Below are 27,084 nucleotides of genomic sequence, written 5' to 3'. Positions count from 1 at the left end.
TTTAGGACTGAAAAGCACTTCCCTAAAGTTTGGGATACCTTAGTCTCTATATACAGACTCTACATTCAGTGAATGTAGAGTCTGTAGGCAAACCCCGGAGATCTTGCCTCCGAAAGAAGAGCGGAAGAGCCCTGGTTTCCGGTTGTAGGCTGTTCGTAGTCCGTGTGATATTGACCAATCACGTTTGAGCCGGCTGCAGTTGTTGCCAGGTTAAACGGTCTGTGCGGTGAACTAACGAGGCAGAACATAATTGGCGTCACTGCAAACTCTGAATCCATTGCAATGGTTCAGCATATTTACTTATATATAAACGGAAGTCGGAAATGGAAATCCGCCTCCTCCGCCCAAATCAAACCAGAATGCCAAAAAATCGGGGGTCTGCCCCCAGAGGCTGTATCGCCGTCTGCCGGAAGTCAGATGCCGAATACAGCCGATGGGTTCCGAGAATGGGGATACCCTAGCCCTTCGCAGAAACGTGCAAAAACAAGGACCAATTTTGAGGGGAAGTGTGAGTATTGGGACGGACCCTAAATTATCAAGAAATAAGCTCTGTGGAATGTATCCAAATATTAGTCCAGTGTGCGACCATTGTGGGCAATCACAAGCCTCACTAGCTCATATGTTCTGGCACTGCCCAAGAGTCACAACATATTGGCAAAATATTTTTCAGTCGCTATCAGACGTCCTGGGTCGACCTGTGGATCCTGATCCTCTGACCGCACTCTGTGGTACTAAAAGTTCTGATCTTGTGATGACCTGCTCCCAAGATAATATGATGTTATTTGTAACCCTGCTAACACGCAGATTAATACTGCAACCCATTCTCACTCTGACCTCGTCACATATTGACCTTTTGGTCATGAACTTTCCACGTCTAGGTATGATGAGCAAGGTACCCTGGGTGCATTGGTTGTTGATGTTCTGGGACACCGTGTCAAGTTCTCGTGTTTCAAGGTACACTTCCGTTTTCACAGGAAATTTAATGTTTACATACAGTCTCTTTCAAAATAAATGCACTACGTTCGAACAACACCGCACATTGAAGTTTTTTTTCCTTCAACAACAAACACACACGGTTAGGTTTAGGCAACAAAAACATTGGTTAGGTTTAGGAAAAAAGAACAGGGTTTGGCTTTAGAATCTTAGTCTGTTGTTTGTCTCCCCATGTCCTGTCAAGTTTCCTGCCACCCTGATTGCCTGATCGCTTTCACCTGTGTCTCATTACCTCCCCTGTCAGAGTGTATAAGTCTTCTCTTTGTTTTCTGTTAGATTGTCTTGTCCTTCGTGTGAGCATTCCTGTGTTCTTCCTAGTGTCTATTCCTCGTGAGATTGACCTATTTTGTATTTAGACCAACAAGTTTTTGCCCGTTGATTTGGTTACCCCTGCCTGTGCTGACTGCCTTTTGTGTACCGACCCTGACTGGATTTAAAAACTCTCAACTTTGGATTTTGTCTCTGTCTGCATTTGTGAGTCCACCATTGTGTCTGATATCACCACCTTAACTTTCGTCCTTGTCCTGACGCATTTCCCTCTGACGTATCCGGGTGCTGTTAAACCGGTGGTGTATCATGCCGACGTTAAAGGACGCCGTTTTTCGTTGGTTTCTGACGCCAGAAGTCACTGCCCAAGCGTTGGATTTCAACGACTTCAGAGTGAGACCATGCTCGATACTGCCCTAGTGACGGATGTGATGGACCACCTGCGTTTGGAAAAGATTAAATTCTCCTTAAGAGGATGTGAAAACAAATTCTACCAGATCTGGCAACCATTTACAGACCGCTTTAAGACCACTTTCCTTCCAGTCCCCACTGCTTGGTTTAACTTTGAAAACCCCAATAAAAGAGTTTAACTGCAGGAGTCCATGGCAATAGTACTTGCTACAGTAAGCTGTTTGCTGGCAAGTAACAGTCCTTTGTGTAGGATTTAAGGGGATATATTGGCAGAGATGGAATATAATATTCATAACTATGTTTTCCTTCATTTGCAATCTCCAGAAAATAAGAACTGTTTTGTTTTCACTACCCTAGAATGAGCAGTTTATATCATGCAGAGCAGGTCCTCTTCCATGGAGTCCACCACGCTGTTTCTACTGAAGCCCAGAATGGACAAACCAAACACTGGCTCTAGATAGGGGCCATGTGCATGTTCGAGTCTGCCACCATTTCGTGTTTTATTTTGTAGTTTCTCTCCTCATGTGTTGTGTCTGGTTTCACTTCCTGTCTGTGTGTGTTTTCCCGCCTGTTTTCTGTCACACCTGTCTCGTTAGTCCTTCCCTGTTTCCAGAGTCTTCCCTTCACACCTGTTCTGTATTAGTCTTGTTTGCTCCACCCCAGTGTTCCCCTCCACACCCTTGTTGTCAACCAATCCCCATTTTTTCTCCTTTTCTCCTTCCGTGTCCTCCTGCTCCAGCTGTGTCTTGTTCTTGTGATTAGTTTTCTGTGTTTATGTGTTTCCCTCTGTTCCCTTGTCAGTTGTCTGTGCTCATCCCTGTGTTCTTGGTGTCGTTCCCTGCTCTGTTTTTCTGCCTGGTGTCTTGTGTTCTGTTTGCATTTTCTTTTCTTTCATTTGTATTATCCCGGTTGTGTTTCAATTTAGTTTTGGGTCTTCTGTCATTTGGACTTTCTGTTACCTGCCTGTTCTGGGTGTTTTTAATCAGCTCTATTAAAGCTTGCTTTTTGTTTCACCTCAAACCTGCCTGCTGCTCTGCATTTGGATCCTTCCTCAACTGATGCCTGACATTTAAAATGGCTACTAACAATTTTTAACTAACAATGGATCGAAAACTACATTTATGTGAAAGTAGCTGCTTGTGGTGATGGATCCGTAGAAAATGATCACCTGTGTCAACATCTTGGTTTTGGTTTCATCACTCGCAGCTATCCTCAGCTCACTCAAACCCACAGAATGGAGGAAAGACAATTGCTGATGAACATAGTTGAACATTCAGCTTATTCCTTAGGGACTGTTTGCGATTTATAAAGGGGGAGGAGTGCTGCAAAACTGGGGAAGGCATATCAAATCATTTTTTAAGCACTGGGGAGGAGGGACTGGTTTTTATCTTGGCTCAGGGGAGGGACATACAGCATTAGATAGCAGTAATTTGTATTTATTAAATACCATCTGAACCCCAAATCCTGCAGGTTTGAAAGGCATGCCTCTGTAAAATTCACCAGAATCACATCATGTATCATAGTCAGAAACTGTAAAAACAGATATTATAGCCAAGGGGTGCCCAGTAGCTCAGAGTGGGTGCCCCATGTACAAAGGCAGACCCTGCTGCAGAAGCTGCAGGGTTGATTCCAGCCCATGGGCTTTTGCTGTATATCTTCTTCAAACTGTCCTGTCATTAAAGGCAAAAGCCCAAAAAAATAATCTTCATTAGAAAAGAAATTATCATCACATTTTCAACTTTCAAACCAATGCTTCCATCAGGAGCAATGACCAAATCTAAGCTTAAAACAGTTTAATTATAGATTGATAATAGATATTTCATCCTGTAAATTTCACATATTCCCTTAGGAGTTAGAGAAAACCAGCACAGAGCTAGAAGGAGAGTTAATGTTGGCCTTACATCCATCAACAGGCCAGAAACACAACTCCTGATGAATGCTAATGTTGCCTGCAGGATGTGTAAATAAGTTAACTAACTTTTAGGCGATATGCCAATGTTGTGTTTGCAGCTTTTGCCTCCAAGTGGCCTAAACATCCATTATTACAGATTAAATTTTTCTTCATAATTAATATTTGACTAAGCTTCTATTTTTCCTCCCCTGTGATCAGTGACCATGTTATGCTACACTCAGACTTGCTTCATCATATCAAATAATAGCTTTGCCTCCTTCTTGTCCTATAATTTTTTATAGGTGTCAGAACCAGAACACCCTATCTGGTATTATCACTTATAAAGATACTGAGAGCATACATCAACATGAAATGAACCAGTTACTGCAATACAGTTCATCCTGGTGCTCACGAAAACTGGTAGAAACATCAATATTTAAACAGAAATACACTGCTAAAGGATAAAGGGAACACTTACCAAGTCAGTTAAACTGCAGGGATATCAATCTGTCCATTTAGGAAGCACAAGTGATCGTGAATCAGTTTCAGCTGCTTTGGTGCAAATGAAAGTGACAACAGGTGCAATGGAGAGGCAAAAGCAAGACAACCCCCAAAAAAGTCAGGTTTCACATGTGGTGTCCACAGACAGTTGCTCTCTCCTTATCCCTAATGACTGATTCTTCTCTAGTTTTGTGTTCTGCTAGTGTCCTTGTCACTACTGGTAGTATGAGGCGGTACCTGCAGCCCAATCAGGTTGCACAGGTAGTCCAGCTCCTCCAGGATGGCACATCCATATGTGTGGTTGCAAGGAGGTTTGCTGTGTCTCCCAGCACAGTCTCAAGATAATGGAGGAGATAACAGGGGACTGGCCGTTACACCAGGAGAGCTGGACAGGGCCGTAGAAGGGCGTCAATCCAGCAGCAGGACCAGTATCTGCTCCTTCGTGTCAGGAGGAACAGGAGGAGCACTGCCAGAGCCCTACAAAATCACCTCCAGCAGGCTACTGGTGTGCATGTTTCTGACTACACTGTCAGAAACAGGCTCCATGAGGGTGACATAAAGGCCTGACGTCCTTTAGAGGGAGCCCAGCAACATGCAGCTCGACTGGCATTCGTTAGAGAACACCAGAATTGGCAGGTCCACCACTGGCACCCTGTTCTCTTCACAGATGAGAGCAGGTTCACACTGAGCACATGTGACAGGTGTGAAAGAATCTGGAGATGCCGTGGTGAATGTTATGCTGCCTGTAACATCATCCAGCATGACCGATTTGGTAGTTGGTCAGTGATAGTCTGGGGAGGCATATCCTTGGAGGGTTGCACAGAACTCCATGTCATAGCCAACGGTACTGTGACTGCTGTTAGGTACCAGGATGTAATCAGAGTGATTATCAGACTTTACGATGGCGCAGTGGGCCCTGGGTTCCTCCTGGCGCAGGACAATGCCCGGCCTCATGTGGCCAGAGTGTGTAGGCAGTTCCTGGATGACGAAGGCATTGATGCCATTGACTGGCCCTCTCGTTCCCCTGACCTAAATTCAACTGAGCACCTATGGGACAGTATGTGACATCACCAAGTACCGCCACAGACTGTCTAAGAGCTCAGTGATGCCCTGATCCAGGTCTGGGACGAGATCCCCCAGGACACCATTCGCTGACTCATCAGCCGTCGTCAGGAGTGCATACAGGCACGAAGTGGCCATACACATGACTGAGTCACATTATGAGTCACTCAAGTTGGATCAGCCTTCAGTTGGTTGATGGTTTTGGTTTCAATTGACTGTTGTTACGTCATTTTGTTCTCAACAGACTATACAGTGTACATCAATAAAGATTTTCAATAGGAATAATTTGTTCATCAAGATCTGATGTGTGATTTTAGAGTTCCCTTCATTTTTTTGAGCAGGGTACATTCACTGTAAGCCTTTTGACAATATACAAAAAAAAAGAAGAAGCAGAAAACGGAGACAATTCTGAAACACCTGCTGGAGTTGTTGAAACACGATTAATTAAACTGAGGTCATATTTGTTTTTTGAACACCTCACAGCTTTAGAAGACAGTAACAGACTTCCGAAAGCCTTTAGACTCACAGTAATGTAAATACCATATCGTTATTACCCGACACATTAGTGCCAATAGCCCATCAAAATAAAAAAAACAAAACAAATAAGTCAAGTGAATAGCCACTTCCATCTTGCCTGTTCATTTCCCCTGTCAATGGTGACTATAATAACCACAATGCCCCAACCAAACATTAAATCACAATTTTATATGTAATCAAATCAAGCTCATCACATCTGCACTGATTGATTCTAGACTAAATTGCTGCCTGGCATTTGCAATTTCATTAACTCACACTGGCAGAAACAGAGATTGCGTGTGCGTGTGTGTGTGTGTGTGTGTGTGTGTGTGTAAGACATTGAAAGCAGAGCGAGAGAGCGTGCAGGGCAGGGGGAAAGTGACTCAGGCAAGTAGTTAGAGAGAAACATGAGGGCAGGGGAGTGATTTGTTTGTTTTACGGGACCTGAATACATCGTAATTCAGTGAGACATCTGAGGAGACGGCGTGGGGAATTAAAGAAGTTTGTGTTGAAGAGGAGGGGGTTCCAATCCAAAATGCAATTGATGTTTATTAAAAATAATAATACTCTACATTCACGACTTTACAGCCGAACATTAGGATGATTAAATCCTCCGTCTAATTTTATTTTTTCATGGGTTCGCGTTGAGCTCATTCCGCAAAATGAACTGATTTAACTTCAGGTGACATCACCATGATAGGATGTGACACCATGTTGATCTACCTTATGATTTCCAGTGCGTCGCTGCAGAAATCCTGCTGCACCGTAGCGTAAGCAGGGTTCACGGCTCCGGTATATTTCACAGGGCGCTGAAGTGGCTCTGACAGATGTGGTCTGACCGCCAACTGGAGGACCCAGTGCACATGGAGCGAGGGCACCTTGGCCGCAGACCCAGACAGAGACACAGTAGTCTAATTAAGACATGTGGCAAGAAGGAAGAGAGCAGACTGGCAGAGGTCCCAGCGGTAAACAGAGTCTAGGATGAGACAGATGTAGAGATTTCCCATGTGTCAGTCTGTCTGCCTGTCTGTCCGTCCGTCTGTTTACCACTGGCAAGACCGAGAGTCTGAGACTTCCTTTAAATTCCTCTCTGCCTTTGACGCCACTGGTCTTAATTAGACCACTATGTCTTTGTCTGGGACAAAGGTGCCCTCAGTCCCCACTTAATGTAGCCTCTATAGTCAGCGGCTTAAAGTGTGTCCCGCTCCCACAGAAGAGAGCAGACGATATGCTTCGTGGCCTCCCCGTCAGACCAAGTTAATGTTTTTGCCGTCCTTAATGCTCTTCATGCATTCAGCGCCGTGGCCTGGATACTCCTCCATGATAGGTTGAGCTGAGAGGGCCATTTTATTTAATACGGATCTACCTGCTGCACGGTGTCAGTGTTTTGTCATCATAAAACTTTGCCTACCTGTTAGTTTAACCAGCTCAGCTGCCATCTCTGTGGGGCTCAAGGTAATTTGTAGTCTACAGTGCCTGTGCCTGTACATGGCATCACACAAACCTGCATGTCTTAAGACGCTGTGGCACAGCTGATGCCATTTTAGCATGAAATTTCATCTGTGTTTTTATGCTTGCAGCAAACCCCTCACTTCACATCCATGCCACCGATGAGACTGGACATTGACTGCTAGAGTTTTGGTGTAATTCCTCTGCCTGCCACTTTCACTTTCACTTTATAGCTTTGTTTGTTTACTCACCTACTCTCTAGTGTGCACTCTTTCCAGCACTTTATTTTCCCTTCTCTATCTTCCTCTCAGTCATTTTTCTACTGGGTAGAAGTTGTTATTTGTGTGTTGGATGAGGGGAGGGATGCAGGCAGAAAGATCAACCCTGAACCAAAACATATGTGGCTTTATAAAAGCATGCATACCTTGCCTGTCACATGCCACCCAAGTTCTTCGCTGCTTCTTCAGTGTGCGCACGATTCTAACGTCAAGGTGTAAATTACTATTGACATAGTGATATGGACCATGGCTTCAGATAAAGTACCTTATAATAGGTTATTAGCCTAAACCAGTCACCTGTGCCCACTCAGCCCCCCCTCATCCCCTCATCAACCTCCCAGTGTAAATAGATGCCACTCTTCAGAGCCACTTCAAGTGTGTGTTGTCCTAGTGCATTCTGCATTTCAGCCATTACTGTCTGCTAATAGATATACTGATGTAGTTGACCAATGAAATTGATTCAATGTGATGAACCTTCTGTGAGGAAAAATCCTCTGTGTGTAGCATTAGAAAACTCCCTACTGTCACAAATGTCTTAAACAGCACAGAATGCTAATTGCACATTACATTGCAGTTGCATTACACTGAGACAAATGAGCTGAAATCAACACTTAAGCTCTTTTCCCACCGGAGAGAGAAACCCTCACTAACACTCACTAACATCTGGCTTTTGCTTTTAATAGGAAAGGTTACAATCGGCATTCACTCCTGGGACAAACAAGTCTGCAGTAGTCACTGGTATTAATCAGCTCCAACTCCAATTGGCTTCGATCAGCAGTGATGGAAATACAACAGCCAGATGGACGCGCTAGTTTTAGCCCCTTTGCCGGTGTGATGCAATGCAGTCAAAGCAGCGCTCGAACATTGTTCAAAATTTAATCGACACAGAGTTCGAGAGAGACTGAATAAGTGATATAAAAATAATAATAATAAACTTTATTTATATAGCATGTTTCATACAAGAAATGCAGTACAAAGTGCTTTACAGTAAGGGCAGTATAAGCACTGAGTAGCTTTGGGGTGCAACTGACAAAGGCTGCATCCCCGAACTTCTTCCAACTGTTTGTGGGAACCTCCAATAAACCAGCAGCAGATGATCACAGTGTTCTTGGAGGCAAATAGTTAACAAGCGAGTTCGCAATGTAGAGCTTTGTATACAAGGAGGAGGTGCAGAGCAGCTCAGACTGGCCTGATGTGCTCTCTCCTCTTGGTTCTGGTTAATAGCCAAGCTGCAGAGCTTTCAATGAGCTGAAGTCTCTCAGTGGTGTTTTTTGATGTTTTTGTCACCTTGTTGATGTGGGACTTGAAGCTTAGATGTGAATCAAGGATCACACCAAGACTTTTAATCTTGGATTTTATCCAGAGAGTTAAATTTTCCAGATTATTAAGAAGCATTTCTCTTTTTGTAAGAGATATTAAAAAGAAGTAGTCATCATAACATTTGCACCGGCCTCCATGCTGTACACTAACCTGTTTTCCAACCGTGACGTAAAAACATGACACACCAGAGGAAAAAATAAATAAAATTAAAGTGGCACACTTGTCTACTGATGAGCTGTGGTCTACTGGCAATGGCAACGCTGTTTTCCTGCATTAAAAAACTTGCATACACATGCTATTTTTGGTGGAAAAGAGTGATAGACGGACCCTGTTTCCACCACAAATGTCTCATAAAAATGGTATAATTACTTAAAAAGACTTTGCAAGGTGACTTCTGGTATTTGGCATGTCTTGATAGGGTGGTTTGCTGTGTTGCTTGTGCCTTGTCATCACTTATATTGCAGAAGAACACACAGTCAAAGGGGTGGGTGCGGGGGTCAGTTCTCTTAAAGGGGAAAATCCGTTTTTTACAACCTGGACCTTATTTCTGGCATTAAATACGGTTGTTTACTCACCCAGATAAGTTTGGCGTCATTTGGAGTCCATCGGAAGATATTTAGATCCACGAGAGCCGCATACATCCATATAGTGGGAATGATCGGGGCACCGACAATGAGGCTCTAAATAACACATTATCTGCCACAAAACTCGTTCATTTCACCAATATGTTTTTATGAATCACTAGAGTTGCTTGTCATCATCATTCGGGTCAATTATACTGAATTATACTGTAAAAAAACGGAACTTCCCCTTTAAAGCCCCAAAAATGGTTGCCCTGGCCATGCTGTTTAAACCCCACAATAGGCTACTCAGTACACCTCTAAATTACAATTGCGAATCTCAGTTCCAATCTTTTTTGCAGGGCTTCAGGACAACATGCCATATTACACGTTCACCACACCTGCCTGCTGCCAGGACCTCACCTCTGTGCGAGCTATTGAAAGAGAAGTGCTCAGGAGTAAATGGTGGATTGCTGTGATAGGTAGGGATTGCATTTTGCTTTCCCCTGCCAGATTTTCTGACCCACTGTGACTGCAACAGTTTAGCCCTGCTTTGGGACCCAACAGAAAAAGGCCCATTACCCACCGCTGTGCCTTTAGTCTGAATCACAGATTTGTGGTGTTGAGTTTTTCTGTCTCTATGAAGGTTATTGTAGAAGTGATAATATTGTCTTTACCTGATAGGAACTTCAGCACAGCATTTGTCAAATAAGCCTCAAATGTGCAGGATTTGTGCGTGCAGCCACTTTGTACTGTATTTGTCATTCACTCCAACATGTGTAGAGACACAAAAGTTTGTGTAGATTATGTACTTCAATACCAGCAGTGCGACAAACAGTAGGCTACAAACACACCTGTCGTCACTCCATTTATATTTAGTCACATCTCATCCCTGTCTCCCTGCAACAACAGCAGAATAATAGCTCCTGGGATCTGAAAATCAACAGATCTTTTTTTCCCCTACATGGAAGAATCAGAAAATAGACAGAAAAAATGAGCGTGTGCCAAGAATCTCAGTCAAAAACTATTCTTATCTTTGAACAGGGGATTTGGAGGACTGTCATCACTGACATACTTGATTGTACGGCGTAATCACTATAACTTGAATCGTGTCTGATCTAATCTTGGCTCCAGTGGTGCTGTAGAGTTAGCAGCTATTGTCCTTAGTGACATAATGTTATCATTACAACTCTCTTCACAGCAGGCTGAATGCAAACTGGAGCGGTCTATAAACACGAGCCATCATCCAGGTTTATGCTGCTACCTCAAATTATGACGTACTTGTAGCAAATGACATATGTTGTTAAAATTGTGCTTTCCATGAAGGTCGCATAACAAAAAATATGTATTGTAATAATACACTATAGCCCCACAGTTCACCCCAAAGTCAAAAATACATGTTTCCCTCTTACCTGTAGTGCATTTATTTTGGTGTGAGTTGCTGAGTGTTGGTATTATCAGCCATAGAGATGTCTGACTTTACTCTAATATGATGCAACTAGATGGTACTCAGCTTGTGGAGCTCAAAGTACCAAAAAATTATTTGAAAAACTCAACAGCAATGTCTCTTTCTGGAAATCATGACCTGGTTACTCAAGATAATCCACAGTTGTGAGCAGTTTCATGTATTTTAATTCAGTGAAACTACACCCTCCAACCGTATCACTGCGCAAAAAGGAAGTGCACATCTACTGCTAGCTCACCTAGCACCACTGAGCTAGCTAACGTTACAGCTCAGCTGAGGAGAACGCCATTTAACTTAGCATGTCACGCTGATATGAACATTAGCTTCTCATCCATGAGTAGATGCACACTTCCTTCTGCTGTCCTCTTTGGCTAAAGTGTAGCGTGAGCTAGCAATAAAGTAAGGTGAGGTAAGGAAAGGTAAGACAAAACTTTAATGTCTCCAAAGGACAATTTGGGATACAGACAGTAGTCATGAGTACAACAAAACAGACAGTACAACACAAACACACAGAATCCAGTATAACACTGTCAGGGGTAGATCATGGACAATTAGTGGTCACTGCTGGTTTAAATAAGTGATGGCAAAGGACGATCTGTAACGCTTAAGGTGCTGACACACCAAAGTGACATCAAAGAACTAGCGCCGACGAAAGCCAACTGTTGCGTCTACGTTGCCTCACGTCGCCCTGTGTCAGTTGCATTTGAACACTACAAAGACTACATCCGACGGCAAAGTAGCACGTACGTTCTGCGCCTGCGTGACAGGAAATAACGCAAGAAGGGAAACTGGAAGTCCGAGGAATGCATGAGATAAACAAAGTAGTGGAGTGAGAGAGTGGTACATCCTGTCAGCTGAGGGGTTTCCTATCTGTGCAGCCGAGCACCGCAGCACCTCCATGGACTATTACATCCAGACAGTCCCGGTGTTTGTCTCCGCAGGCTCCACTTCACTCAGCTTCACTCAGCTGCCCGACAAACCCGCTGGTTCTTCCCACTTTAACCTGAATAACAAACCAGGGCTCGGTGCTCCAGTTGGATCCAAACGGAGAGCCGGGGCTAGCTGGGAGGCTAGGGGAGGCTAACTGTCTGTGCTTCCCTCCGGTCATGCTGCGGCTATTCAGGTTAAAGTGGGAAGAAGCAGCGGGTCTGTCAGGCAGCTGAGTGAAGTGGAGCCTGAGGAGGAAGCACCGGTTAGCCCCGATTTCACTACAGGCAGATTTACTCACTACAGGGGTGAGGAAATAAAACTTGAACAGCCAATCAGAGTGATCTCTCTCACCGACAAGCTCCGCCACCGATTCAACATGCTCAATCAGCCGAAAAGCTGCCGACGCCAAAGTGCTGACGGTGCAGGACACACCGCAAAAACTAGGGCAACAGACGCTCACTGACGGCCTGACTTTGACCGACGGCCAACTGTCGGCTTGGTGTGTCAGGGCCTTCAGTGCTACAGTTAGAGAAGCAAATCCTCCGCCATGATGGAAGCATCTGAAACTCAACATGGAGGGGATGTTGAGAGTCTGGGACAATCGACCGAGCTTCTGAGGTGACCATCTCTTCATACAGATGCTGTGGGTTATTAAAAGTAACACCAGTGATCTTACAGCACAACTTGACCACTTCACAACTTGTTCTTGTTTTTAAGGCTCAGATAACCAAACCAATACACAATGTTAAAAGAAAGAATGGACTCAATAAAGGCAGAATAGAAAAATTTCATGATTGTCCTATCTACATCGACACTCCTCAGCTTCCTTAAAAAGAATTGATGTTGGTTTGCCTTCTTACAGATGCCGTCAGTGTTCATCAGAATTCCACTTGTTATCTAAAGCCCTATTCGCACGGGATTAGTATTACCTGGGGACCTCTGGTAATTTGTAATAATTGTAGAGGCTGTCTGTGATCTTAATCCCGTTCAAATGCGCCATGTCTCTAATTTGTAAAGTAAAAATTCCACTGCAAATTACCTACTATATTTCGCCAAACACAGACGTCCCGTGATAATACTAGTCCTGTGCAAATCTGCATCTCAGTGATTGGGGGGTATTTTAGTTGTTGTTTTTATTGCGCGTCTTTTTTCTACCTCTTTCCCGGTTGAATTATGGAGGCTGCGGTGGAAATTATGAATGACAGTTTTGACTGCATTTTAGGTGCAAATGCAGGAGCCTCATCATCTCGGTACACAATATGGAGACCCATTCGCAGAAACAACAAGCTCAGATCCATCAGAAGAGCGAAATTTCGGAAAATATTGAGATGGATGGCATGCGTAGCAGCATGCGGTAAGGAACATTTTTCTATCTTTCAACAGGCTTAATACAAACGCCCTGACGGCCCGTTATCCCGACAACAACTGCCCACTGTTCCGAAGTCCCGTTGCTGCTTTGACATTTTATTTACTGTTGCCATGACGACTAACACATACCACATTAAAAGTGATCATTTTAACACAAACCATAAGCTTTCCATAAACCTAACCAAGTGGTTTTTGTGCCGGGCCGTAATGTCAGTAAATTTGAGTAAAATACAGACTTCACTTATCCCGTGCAAATGCACCGCAAGAAACACATTTTACACAATTTACAAATTACCAGACGTCCCCAGGTAATACTAATCCTGTGCAAATAGGGCTTAAGACAGTGTCTAAATACTTGTACTGCTGCACTGCTGCCATCGGCAAACATCTCATTGGTCTTAGACACATTAATGTGGAGGAAAGACTGGTCACTCCAATTAAGAAATTCATCCAGAACTGGGCCATGGTCATATTATGATCCATGAAGAAGGCTTACAATGACAGAGTCATTTGCGTACTTCAGGATAGTCTTGATGCGTGATTACTCTGACATTAATTTGTGTACAAACAAAATAAAAGAGGAGAAAGAACACTTCCCTGTGGGGATCCAAACATGTGCTGGATACAATTAAAAGCAGTAGATGTACTATTCCTTCTGCACGGTGATACCGTTAGCTAGTGTAGTTACGTAAAAACAAAAAGTTGGTTCTTGAAATTGCTCACAACAAGGTCTGTGGATTATCTTGAGTAACTGGGTCTTGATCTCCGAAAAGAGACATTGCTGTTGAGTTTTTCAAATGTATTTTTGGGGCGCTTTGTGCACCACAAGTCGAGTGCCATCTGGTTTCATTATACTGGAGAGAACGCAGACATCTCTACAGCTGATATCTCCAACATTTGACAACTCACACCAAAACAATCTAGATTTAAAAATAGCACCACAGATAAGAGGACAAATATGTACTTATGATTCGAGGGTGAACCGTCTCTTTAAAATCTGTCAGTTTCCATCTAACTTAAAAAGAGCTTTTAGTAATCCTTTAACAAGTCCATGTCACCATGAAATATTCCTGTTGTTATTTAGAAACATGTGTCAATTTTATACCAAAGCTGAGCTGTGTCAGATCTTTATAAAATCCGAGTCAGTGGCAGTGTTACACAGCCAGTTCTTCTCTGGGTCACAGTGTGAGTCTGAAGGAGAGAGGAGAGTAATGAAAAATCTGACTTTTAGTGAACTGAATTTTCCAAAGGGCGGAGTCGGTCAACAGCTTTTTGTTTTCCAGGCCAAATTTACATTTCAATGGGTTTGGCAGAGGTCCTAGTTTCAGAGAGGTGAGACAGCGTTCAGAGTCGATGAGCAGGAGGAACACTGGAGATTTGCTTCCTTTGGTCTTTGCCCACATTTTATTGACAGCAAGCAAGAAACCAAGCGCAGGATTAATTTTGTTCAGTCAGTGTTTGACCTTTTGTGGTTTAATTTAAGACTGCATAAAAGTATCCATTCAGGCTGCCATATGTGAGGCAATTAAAAAAATACATGGTGGACACTCTTCCTCTGCTGACCAACACTAAATCTCCATCTGCCACAGAAAAACTGGAACTGGTACATAGATATCGAAGACGATTTCAGTCCCATTTGTTCCAGAAAGACACACAAGTCAGGCGGAATACTGGTGTTTACTGTGGAGAATATTTGGTGTTGGTAATGATGCTTGGAGGAAGAAGATGAAGGGGAGTCTTCTCTTCACTGCTGAGAGCTGAAAGTTGTCAATGAATATATAGTAGCCTGCTGTGTGGGAGCTCAGGATAGCACAGTAAATATGAGGTTTGAGCTTGGCAGGTTTCTTATTTTCTTTCAGTGACTTACTGAAATTACAGTATAGATTTTGTCATAAGATATCATCAGTTTTTGTTAGCGCTTTCTTTGAAAGCTGGCGCTGTTATTGACAATAAGATTACCATCCAATCAACTCCCATTCTTACCTTTCCTTTTTGAACTGTGCTCTGATTTAGGCCATGTCCACGCTTTAACGTAGGTAGAGTTCAAAACGCCGGACAAGAACAGTTTACATCCACATGAGCAATTACAGATTGTTCTGTGCATGACAGCAATTTCACAAGGTTCGTTCTCCACATGCATGATACGACAATAGGCTTATAATTTCCGTCTGGAACCTCATTCACTGTTTGTATACTTGTTTGTATACCAGTACTTTACTGGTTAAAAAGAGGCAATTGGGGCTCAGGAGGTAGAGCAGTTGCCTAGCATATGGGAGGTTAAGGGTTCAATCCTTGGCCCTTGCAGTCGAAGTGCCGTTGGTCAGTATAAGAGAGAAAGATGTTCTGAATGTTTATCTGATGAGCATGTATGGTAGCCATACATGATATTGACGCCAGCACCAGGCTTTCAGCTAAGTCCAATTTAAATCCAATACTTGATGCTGAGAGCCACTGTTGTAGTGCACATAAGGCAGGAGGGACTGGAGGTGGATGGATCAAACAAACATAGACTTTAATCCTGGAGACCACTAGCCTGGAAATCCAGACCCAAATCTAGAAAGATTTTGAGTCTGGCTTTGAGAAGGCTTCTAGGGCAGTCTTCTGTTCCTCTCTCAAGGTAAAAGATAAGTGTAGTTGGCTTAGTGTTTCTTCCAAAGCTAAACTGAATGGACGCGGTCCTTCGGCAGCTGCCATCTTGGCTGTTTACTTTTCGACTCCTACGGCGCAGCGCTGTCCTCATCATGTTACACCCGCCCAGAGCCCGCCTCTGTCAGATAGACTGATCTAATTGGTCCGATGGTGATTCAACGGGCTCTGCTCGTCGGGCCAGATCCCCGTGCAGTGCAAATTCGAATTTGCTAGGGGCGGGGCATCTGGATTTCCAGGTTAGGAGACCACAGTATATCCAGTATGAAACCAAAAGTCAATGTTGCTTTATTGTAGTGTTGACCATTTTACATACGGTTCTTGCAAACTATGTTATGTAACAAATACACTTATCTTAATCCAACACATGATTTTTTTCTAAACCTAACCAAGGAGTTTACTTTTTGGCTAAATCTTACTGTGACTGTTCACAACATTAACCACGTGTGACAGTGTGTTTCAGCTGTTTGGTCTGGGCATCTCTATGAGACACAGAGGGGTGCGACAATTCATCAGTAATGGAAGACCTGGGATGAGATGGGTTGAAATACAGGTGACAGGTTGAGCTGGTTTAGTTCAGTAGCTCTTGATCAAAGACTCAGGCCCTCTCAAAGGTTCCCAAGATGAATCTGCAATGAGATGATTAATGATAGAGGAAAGGAGATAAACAAAGTTGAGATATTCAAATTTGTATTTTTTTTTTTGAAAATAATTTTCTGTAATATTTAGAGAGAAAATCACTTTTGATGGAACTGATAATGACCCATAGGCAGCTGAAACATGACTAGGAACTACAAACAGACACTGACAACACAGCTCATTCTCATTCCAATCTCGTCAAATACTTTGTCAGTGATCTGGGTGTTAGATATTAACGCACAAAGGCACCTTTTGTGGTGGAATAATAAAAACCACTGATGCTATGTCAATGGCAATGTGAATGTTGAGCCAAACAATGATGCTTTTTTCTAAACCTAAGCATGTTATTTTGTTGCACAAGGAAACAAACTTCAAACAAGATGTTTTACGGAAGTTGTAAGTTAATTTTGAAAAAGACGTGTGTGCAGTAACTGTATATTTTCTGTGAAAACAGAGGTGTATTATGAAAATACACAATGTATGTAACAAGTTTAAACTGAGACTGTCTCTGAACGTCAACAAGAGATGTAGGAGGATACACAGCGCGTCATATGTAGCAATGTTTGATGAGTTGCGATGAGAGTGTAACAAGGTTGGGAACAACTGATTTCATCTTTACTGTTCATATTAAACATGTATAAACTGTGCCTTTATTGATCATGTACAGCATAGATGATTTATGCAGATTCTTCAGATGAATAACTGATAATGTGACTCTTCTAACAGAAAGTGTGGACACATAACAAGTCAGACCGACCTTCAACAGTTTCTTAATGCAGGCTCGTGTTTCTACAAAATGTTTCGGCGACACAAGTTTCTACAGAAAACATGATTCCTATAGTAGGAATATCAGATATAAGCCACCCATCCTACTACATCAAAGCCCTGACCCCGTCTGACATCCAGACACACGCACACAATCTTAAGCTTACTACACATGCACACAGCGATAATTTCAAACAGAATAAAAGAGTGAGCAAGCTGCATTCCCACACCAATTTTCGCTCTGATTTCAGAAGGGACTGCTGATTGCAATGCAGAGTGGCAGCTAATTTCACCTGAGAATGCAAAGCATTGTGTTTTGGCATTGATTTCTCTTTCTTCAGACACAAGTAGAGACAGAGAGAGAAAACACAAACAGACGGAGAAAGAAAGTCAGAAGTAAGTATGAGTGCGGAAGGAGGTAGTAGACACATAGTGGCACCCCTAGAAATGCTTCATAGGGGTGGCCAGATGGGGCCACTGATGATAACTGAATTTCAGGAGATCCATTATGTTACTATAGTATATAGGCTAATTGAAAACTAGCAGCACCTCTTCACAACATGACTGGACGCACATGACACGGAGAGAAATGTTCCAGATATGGTAGAAAGACAGACATAAAAAAGATATACCCCTCATTAGTGTTACATTAGGCGTATACTGTACCTCATTAGTCAGAATCAGCTTAATGCATAGCAAATGTACAGGGATCTGTCTTGATATCAGTGCTGCAGTGGCAGTGACCATGTGGCTGCTGCTGCAGTATAGGCTTCCAGGAAGAGAGGAGAATGGCTATATGCAATAAGGGATGAAGCTATAGCCCGCTCTCTTGATAATGTTTCCTGTTGTCAGGAGGTGGCATTAATCAGTCAGTCAGGGAGCTGCGGTGTTGGTAAGTGATAGAAAACGTTACAGCCTCTCTGGCTTAATCATTGCCATAACTTATGTGTGCGCTCGCTAATAATAAAGGCTAGATGACTCATGCGAACGTAAATAACTGTCTCCTAGAAATTATGTTTGTATGTTGGTAAACTGCTTTCTTAATTACATGGTTGTGGCAACGTAATCACTGCCTGGATTATGTTCAGAGACACTGTTTATTTCAGGTCCTGAAAAACTACATTAATGTACTGCGTAGGCTTCAGAAGGAACATGAAGGAACATTCAGATGGACATGGGTCTAATAAACTAAGGTACGACATCAAGTTTGACATATGTACCGTGACAAAGCCTACTGAATCACTGGCTACAACGTACGATACAATAGCTTCCCATACTGACTGCGCAAGGATGCTGCATGGGTTATTACTTCTCCAACTGTGAAGCACAACATAGAGGGTCACATTATTAAATAACATTATGTTTTTTGGGCACCATATACTGCAGTGTGTTTCTGTGTGTGTTTGCTAGCTGCTAGGTTGCTCACCTGGCAGCTGCAACTCTGCCGCTATTTCTAATGTGGATTTCAAGCGGTGTTTAGGATCATTGTCCTGAGCTGTTTTACAGATGCTGTGATGTTTGCTTCCAAATTTTACTAGAAGTTAACTGAATCCATTCTTCCCTCTTCTGTGAAATGTTCCCCATGCCACTGGCTGCAACACAAGCCCAAAGCATGACCGAACCACCCCCGTGTTTAACAGTTGGACAGGTTTTCTTGTCATGAAATTATGCACCCTTTTTTCTCCTAACATACCTTTGCTCATTGCGTCCAAAAAGTCCTATTTTAACTTCATCAGTTCACAGGACTTGTTTACAAAAAGCATCAGGCTTGTTTAGATGTTCCTGTGCAAACTTCTGATGCCGAATTTTGTGGGGACTCACACAGGAAAGGTTTTCTTCTGATGACTGATGACTCTTCCGTGAAGCTCATATTTGTACAGGGGTCACTACACAGGAGAACAGTGCAGCACCACTCCAGAGTCTGATTAACCTTCCTGCAGGTATTTTGCAGTCAAACAGGGGTTTTGATTTGCCTTTCTAACAATCCTACAAGCAGCTCTCTCAGAAAGTTTTCTTGGTCGTCCAGACCTCAACTTGACCTCCCCAGTTCCTGTTAACTGCTATTTCTTTTTTTTCTTTTCTTTGATCGATTTTTATTATTTTCTTTTTTCAACAAACATACAAAACAAAATAACGACACAACAGCAACAGTCGTCAAGACAAAAAGGAAAAACACACGAGATAGGCAGTAACATTAAAATGCTTCAAAAAAATATTTCAATTTCTCAGCCGCCCACACCCACATCGCAGTCTTAGAGTCCTTAATTCCCATTACTCGTGCAGTTGACAATTCTAGGTAGACGATGTCTAGGAATGTTAGAATCCAATTGGCTACCGATAGCTTTTCGGGGTGTTTCCACCTCATGGCGACCAGCTTCTTGGCTGCGGTGAGGCCAACAAGAATAATTCTTCTCTGATAGATTGGGGCTGGCAGCCAAGGCAAATCGTTAAGGAGCATAGCAGTCACAGTCACAGGTATATTCACAGAAAATATTTCAGATAACTGACGGGCAACATTCTCCCAGAAGCCAGTAACTGGGGGCATTCCCAGAACATATGTATGAACGTACCAGCGGCACCTTGAGAGCAAAGTGTACAATGAAAGACCCTTCGCGTGGAGCCTTCTTGGGGTGAGATAGGTCCGGTGGACATAATTCAAGTGAATCTGTTAATGATTGGGGTTATGTGACGTCAACAGGATGTTGGACCATACTGAGTCCCAGTCCACATCTTGGTTCAGGTCTGGCACATCGTTCCTCCATATCCTGTTCAGGGGGAGGTCCTTGTAAGAGGACTTTAATAGAAGGGCATAAAAGGTGGAGACAAAGCCCCTGGAAGTGCTTCTGCTTGTGATGAGTTTATGGAAGGGATGCTGATCCAGTGGCTGATTCCATGGGACCCCATGGGCCCTGAGGGCTGCTCTCAATTGTAAATAAAAAAAGAAAGAGGTACCTGGTAAAGAGCGAAGACCTGTGTTATTAAAAATATCTCTCAGAGTGCGAACACCCTTTCTTTCCCACTTGGGGAAAGTTATTGGTCTTCGTCCTATCAGGAGCCAGGTATCATTAAATATTGGAGAATCTAAATGCCACGGACTGTTAACTGCCATTTCTTAATTACATCACAAATTGAGAAAACAGCTACCTAAACACACTTTGCTTTCTTCTAATAACCTTCTCCTGCTTTGTGGGCATACGTTAGTTAGTTTTCAGAGTGCTGGGCAGCTGTTTAGAGGAGCCCATGGCTGCTGATTGATGGGACAAGGTTTCAGGAGTCAAAATATTTATAAAGCTTTTAAATTTGCATCACTTGGCCTTTCCTAACGATGATTTTGAACAAGCCATAGCCCGAACAAGCTAATTAAGGTCTGAGAAGGTGTCTGAGAGCTCAAATGTCTTGGGGTACCGAAACTTTTGCATGGTGCTCCTTTACTTTTTATCACTCTAAAATTAATAATCTTGATTAAAATCTTTACCTTCGTGCCTTTTAGAGATAAGTTCATTTTCTACTTACTTAAATATTCACAGTAAATGAAATTTTGACCAGGGGTGCCCAAACATTGCCACTGTATATGGGTATTGTCTTTACTCAAGACATTGTAGTTGCCTAAACTTCACTAGATCACAAAATGTTCCAATAGGTCATTCAGGTCATTTCAGAGGGTGGCCACAAAAATGTTCTATATCCAGGTCTGCTGTCTCTCCGCAGGTATAAAGTGAAGGGATCTGTAAAGCTGCCAGGACATCTGCCTCACCTGCCCTTCTTTTTCCTTCCCCTGATGCCAAGTCTTGGCATCTTTACCTGCCCCCTATCTGAAACACCTCGGCTCTATTCCAACTCCTCTACGCTTTGCCAAAGTACCACTAAGAAATCCCAGCGAACATACTGACGCTGAAAAGGCGTTGACACAGCTGCCTGCGGAAATACCAGAGTTCTGTGTAAATATACTACAGTGTTTAAATCAATGTTAAGTCAGTTTGAAATAATGTGATCTTATATAATGTATACCCAAGGTTTTAATATGGTCTCCCACTGTATAATCATATTTTGTTACTTTCATTTGGGATAATGTGTATGACATATAAACCTAAACTGTTGGGCTTTAGGCTGCTGTCTGCAGGTCACTGTGTACCAAAACCTCATGGGGCGATACACTGAAAACAGTCCTACCACTGAGTCATAAAATGTCCTAAACATAGACACACATACACACTCTGTTGCACATGCACACCCTGATACACTTATTTATGAGAGTACAGCGATGGACAGTGTTGAGCTTTATCTTCTTTTTTTCCCCTTTACCTTCTTTCTATTTTACAGCCGGCTGAGTGCCTTCAAGTGCATGCTTCAATTGTTTCACTCCTCTTAGTGGAGCTACACAGCAGGGAGACGTCTTTCCTGGTGATGTTAAAACCACTTACCAAACTTGTGCATTCTGTACACACAAGTGTAGTACTTGGATTCTTTTAGCTCTCATTATGAATGAACTCTCCTTTGCGTTAGCATGTTCAGTACCTTTTCGAACTCTTCTCTGTTCCTTTTTGTCTTTCTGTTTGTCTCTGCGTGGCACTTTGTCTGTGTTTCCTCCTGTTGCTGTCTCTGTTTGTGTCTCCTTTACTTTGTATTCTCAAGGAGTATGCAGCCCAGTCCGCCTAAATGTGATTATGGATTATCTGCAGTGTTTTTCATCTTCAGAATTTCAGCAAGATGTGATCTAGAGATGTGTCTTTTGTTGTCTTTCTCCATTCCAATGCAAGGAGGCCAGTCAAATTGTGGGGTAACACAAGGAAAGGAAGACTTGGTTGTTGCCTGATTGCGAGGACATCAGCAGCAACAGCAGCACCACCACCACCGACAATGTTCCTGTGTGTAGGCCTATCGTCCACGGGACAGATGTAAAGCTCTGACAGATGTAAAGATTGAATATTTACAGAAGAAGGGAAAGATATCTGTCGGCTGTGATTGGTTTGTAACGTGACTCCTGTCTGACTGCTGAGCGTGGCCTCTTCCTGTCTGTCCTTTCATATTAAATTCCCACATGGTCCAGTATATGGGTTTTGATTTATTTTGACAAGGCACAACTCCTAATAGAGTTTCACCTTTGTTAATTTATTAATTTATTTATTTTTCTGTGACTAAGCGATTGATAGAATCTTGTAGACTAATGACCTTTCTGGTTGACGAACGTTTGGTCGATTATTAGGGGGCAGCTGTAATCAACATTTTCACAACTTAATTGGCAACATTTCCTCATTTTGCTCATAAAAAACGTAATTGGCTTGGCAGTACATTTCCCTCAAAATGTATTTCCTGTTTCACAGTCACTGCAATGCATTGTCGCATGGTTAAGTCCTAGTTCGGCTTCAGGATATTTATTTAACTCTGACAGGACATAGTTCTAATCAGAGCCATTAATAAATGGACCTGGTTATAATTGAAGTTTGGTCAGCAATAACAGGTCAGACCTGCCCTGTTTGAGCTATCTCCTTGTCTCCTTTCCTTTGCATCCTCAAGGAATCTGCAGCCCAGTCTGCCTGAATGTGATTATGGATTATCTGCAGTGTTTTTTACCTTCAGAATTTCAGCAAGTTCTGATCTAGCAATGTGTCTTTTGTTGTCTTTCTCCATCCTCTGTCTCTGTTCCGATGCACGGAGAAGGAACATTCTGGTGTTTGCCTGAGTGCGAGGACATCATCAGCACCAACAGCAGCACCACTTCCGACACTGTTCCTGTGTTTAGCCCGCTTCTATCCTCTCCTGGTGTGTGTTGCAGTCTCTTGGCTGGCTCCCACAGACAAACAGTCCTGCATCTCTGGACCCCACTCAGTGTAGAGCAGCCATTGTTCCCCTAAAAAAACCCCATAAACTCCTCCATATCCACCCTCTCAGGCTCCAAACTCTGGAACATGGGCCGAGCTGTCTAAACAATGGCCTCTGAGTAACCGTGACGCTGGATGTGCAGACAGCTCCACTGTAATTGGAAAAGACCTCTAATGAGTGCAGCTGGATGCCTGACCGTGGGCCACCAAACCTGAAGCCTGGGAGTTTGTATTGTCCTCCTCCTCTGAAGGCTTTGGATGGGACCGTTTTGGCATTGTCTGCCCGCATGTGAGGATCTGCTGTGAGAATATTCATTTGGGAGAGTGGGTCATTCCCACAGTGCACATCCTATCCTTTGGTCTTGCCTGATTTGCATTCACTCTAAAGGCTGCCTATACTCCTATTCACTGATCTGTGCTCAGTTCTCTCTGTGCATCCTAACTACCTTTCTTGGAATGCTCATGCAAATCCTTTTTTTTTTTTTTTAACATTTTATCAAAGACTTTTTCTATTCCTTTTCTATTTCTCTTCCCTCTCCGTGAATAGACGTGGTTAAGGACAGCTTGCTGAGGTAATGCAGTTTTTTTAATAATGAGCTTCCAGTCAGCGGAACAGCCCAGTCACATCTAATATCTCCTAATAAAAGGAGAGTGGTTGCTTTCCTCTGCAGGGAGTGCTATTCAGCTCAAACTTGTTGGTGGTGGGGGAGAAATGCCTCTTAATTAAAGGCATTAAAACTCCACAGGGAGCACTAGGGAGCCCAAGGGTGCCATGCGTTCATGTCTACTATTGACCCCTGACCCTCGGTATTGTATCATCCCGTAGACTTTCTTTTGGCTGCCAGACGATTAAAGCAAACATCAACCTTTTTTCTTCCTGTCTTTGTAACAGCTTCTTTCTTTCCCAGCAGAGCAGCACTGGTCTCCTGCTTGCTCTGATATTACAAGCCAGCCTCTCCTCATTCAACAAAGAGTGAGGTCGCAACCTGTCTGAGCTTCCCTCTGACTGGCAGGCATGATGGCCCTGCTGGGTTTCCTCTTAATAGTAGTAACGTGCATTTGATCTGGCTTTTGACCAAACCAGCCATGCGTGTGCCTATAACAGCATAACCTCCACCACCTATGATGCTGCAAAGCAATAACAGAGCTGTGACACTTTAGCCCCTCTGTGTTTTCAGCAGAGAATAAGGGTGTTCTGTTTTTCCTTTTCAATCTGATGACAGCTATATTGACCCGTTCCCCCTGCTGCGCTCCCTTTATATTGTTATTGTATAAATACACCCGGTTGTCCACTGTTAAAATATTATGGCTGTAATACCTCCTCTTGACAAATCCTCAGCGCAGCGGTGTCAGTGACTGAGTGATGTGAGCTGAAATCGGCGTCCCACAGCAAAGAGGGAGGCTTTCTCGCGACCAGCTGTGGTCTCCGGCAGACAGGACCACTGAGAGTTTAACAGCCGTGTCAGTGCTTAATTAGAGAGCCAGACCAAAGGAAACAGCTCATGTTCCTTGTTAAACATGCTGAAGGCCATAAGCTCACTGCGCAGACTGTCTGAGGGTCAGCGGGTCAGACTGGGATGATGAAGTTTCCCCGTACGTGTTTCCTGAGTTCGGATGAGGTAAGGGTCTATTGGTAGCATGTGTTATTATTCACCAGCTGAGATTATATCTACATGAACTGCACGAGCCAAACATCACAGCCACATGAATTCTCCCGTTTATATCCAATTTAAATCCGTACATACTGTTTTTAAATTAAACATAGTGAATCTAGTCTGATAAGGTCATCGTTCTATTAACCTATAAATTAAAATTCAATCTCCTGTGTGGCTTAATCACATTCATATTGACAGATGTTGTGATGCACTGCCGCTGTGAGTCATGCCCAGTGCGGCTTGTATAAGATTCTGTAATTTGCACCGTTGCTCACCCTATTTCTGATGCTGATCGAGCTCCATGTGCAGATTAAAAATGTAATATATTTTAATAGTTTGATTAGACGATTGTGCTCCCTCGTCTGAAATCACTGACTAATTACTCGCTGTGTGAGTGATGATACAGCTCTGAGGTTAACTACTAATTTAACAGTTTAGATGCAGGTAAACAAGCTCACACTGAATCTTTCTACCTTTAAATTTGAGGTAAAATGGAGGTCACTTGTGCATGAATCAAAGATCAGGACTGACTATGGCTCTTGTTGCAAAGAAACATAGCTGTAGCTGTAGGCCTACATGTTGTATGTCAACACATCTGATATATAATAATCATTGTATCAGGGCACAGTATACTCTGCAGGTTGATGTACTATATTCTGTAGTTTATTGGCACAAATGAAACATGTACAGGTCAAAACAATCTATACACACAACATGCTGCTAGGTTTGTTCTCGGGTATTTAATAGGGTCTATCTTAAAATGTTATTTATTCTGTACACTGCTGGACCTTGGTAACGAATTTCCTTCCTTCGTCTTAAGTGCTATATCATAGGCAACTGGACTTGCTTGAGATTCTTGAAGACATTTGGCCTCTCATCCAAGATGCTTCTCTAGTTCTAACGGACTGGTGCTGGGTCTCAAGCTTTAAAGTTTGAGTTGGTTTGAATCCTTACAAAGTTACTGAGGTCACATGTGAGTCGTTGACCCATCCGTCCATCTTGTGTATCGTTAGGGTTGGATGGTCCCGAGAAGACGGTCTTGGGACTCTCCCCAAACAACTTAACACCCATTCACACCTGAACCCATCTAACCCTAACGACACACAAGATAGCCAGGTGAGTCAACAACTCACATGTGACCTCAACGACTTCGTAAGGGTTCACACCCACTCAGAGTTTAAAGCCTGAGACTCCGCACCAGTCCATTAACCTGAAGAAGCCTCTCAGATGAGAGGTGAAACGCCTTCAAGAACTCAAGCAAGTCCAGTTGCCAACGATATAGTGGAGAGAGCTGAGAGATTTGAAAGGTTTTAAAACTGATCCCGAGTTGGCCCTTTTCCTAATCGACAGGTATGTAATTTTTGTTTTTATTTAGAGAATATACCGCAACTTGTTAGACGTTGTTTCACTTCAATATATGACGACAGTTATATAGTTATAAGCAAGCTAAATGTAGCTGATGTGAACAGCTTTTGTCTAGTACATAAACGCCACAAAATTATCTGTGACTGTGACCATGAACACAAATATACAGCAGGCAGTTGTCCTCAGTTTTTAAGAAATTCAGAGCTACACCAGAACATTTATGAACAGGTCTAACTTTACTACTAACTTGTGTGTAACATTAGCATGTTAGCATGTTTCCACTAATTACTTGGACTGACCTAACGTTAGTAGCGTTAGCTTTGCAAGCGAAGGCTGCAGGTAACAGCTTTGCTGTGTTGGATTAGATCAGAACAGAAACACGACAGGAGAATTTACTGAGTCATTTTGCTGTTTCCACTAATTACTTGGACTGACTTGACGTTAGTTAATCCTCTCGCTCTCCACAACAAATGCATACGGTAACTGCCGGTTGCAGTCGAGATTTTACGACACCAGGCTGTGGGTGTCATACCGCTTCAACCAAAGGGGCGCTATAATCAACGAAAACGCAAAGTTCCGCACAGCTGCTTTAAATTGAATTAAAACTAAAATTAAAAATATTGCAGCCTTCTGCAGTAACTCTGACCTCCTGTTGAAGACCCAGGGTTTAGTTGTTTAGTTGAAACAATGAACCAATAGCACAGCGACACACCTTCTCTGTCAGCCTATCATCTTACTGCTCCTCATTTTAGGTTTGATTCTTTCTCTGCCCTAGTTCTTTCTTGCTGCAGTCACACGCGCCTTTCACCTCCCCATCACCACTTCTTTCGGATTCATCAGCCTCATCTGCCTCAGCAGTCAGCAGCCTCAGAGTCAGCAGCCACCACCACCAGTGTCTGGACTCCATGGGGGAGTTATCCTGCTGCTGTTCAGATGTCCCTCAATCACAAAATGTCTCCTTCTGGACTTAAACTGGAATGGACTAAATCTTAATCAGCACAAATCATCTGTCAATCTGTACGCTCATATCCTGTATGAAATATGATCTTTACTTCATTCTTCTGTCACTCCTGATTGAAATCGTTTTTATACTGCCACTAAACAAGAAGAAACTGCCCACAAAGTTGCCCACAAAAGTATATATTTTAGTTACAGCTGTATTTATTTAGGAGCACAGTTTGATT

This window comes from Epinephelus moara, chromosome 9 (genome assembly GCF_006386435.1).
Source record: "Epinephelus moara isolate mb chromosome 9, YSFRI_EMoa_1.0, whole genome shotgun sequence".
NCBI lineage: Eukaryota > Metazoa > Chordata > Actinopteri > Perciformes > Serranidae > Epinephelus > Epinephelus moara.
The sequence above is the reverse complement of the archived record's forward strand: the minus strand, read 5'-3'. Positions refer to the sequence as shown.